We start from the raw sequence: 572 nt of genomic DNA, 5'->3' as shown, positions 1-572 counted from the left end.
TCGGTGAGCGCCTGCCTACCCTCTCTGCTGAATAATGTAACAAGTGGTGAGTGGTGTGGGTGGTGGAGAGGGATGGCCTCTCCTCAAAATAGACTCCAGTGCAAAAGCAGAGACAAGATACGGTGGCACACGCTTAGTTATGAAACAGTTCCGACAGCAAATGGCCATCTGCAGTAAATTTACAAAGCCAAAACCACTGCAGGACAGACTCACACTGTAGGTGTCATGTCTGAAGAAACCATCCTGAGTCAAATGAAAACAGAATAACGCAGCCTCAGCAGCACATTACATTGGATAACAGGGAGAGTGTCATTTTCATTAGAAAGGTATGATGTCTAACAGCTAAGAGAGGAAAAAGGCATCAAGGAAAATTGTGTGTGTGTGTGTGTGCTGAGGTTGTCCTGGTTCATCTCTGGAGTGAGCAGAGCAGGTGAAGCATATAACAGGCGTGCAAACAGCAGCCAGCCCTGATATTGCCCCTCCGGCCAATGAGGCAGGGGTGGTCACTTCCTCTCTCTCTCTCTCTCTCTCTCTGTGTGTGTGTGTGTGTGTGTGTGTGCGTGCAACCTGAG

Source organism: Morone saxatilis, unplaced genomic scaffold (assembly GCF_004916995.1).
Source record: "Morone saxatilis isolate NCDOM2014 unplaced genomic scaffold, NCSU_SB_2.0 Contig2, whole genome shotgun sequence".
NCBI lineage: Eukaryota > Metazoa > Chordata > Actinopteri > Moronidae > Morone > Morone saxatilis.
This window is presented reverse-complemented; position numbering follows the sequence as displayed.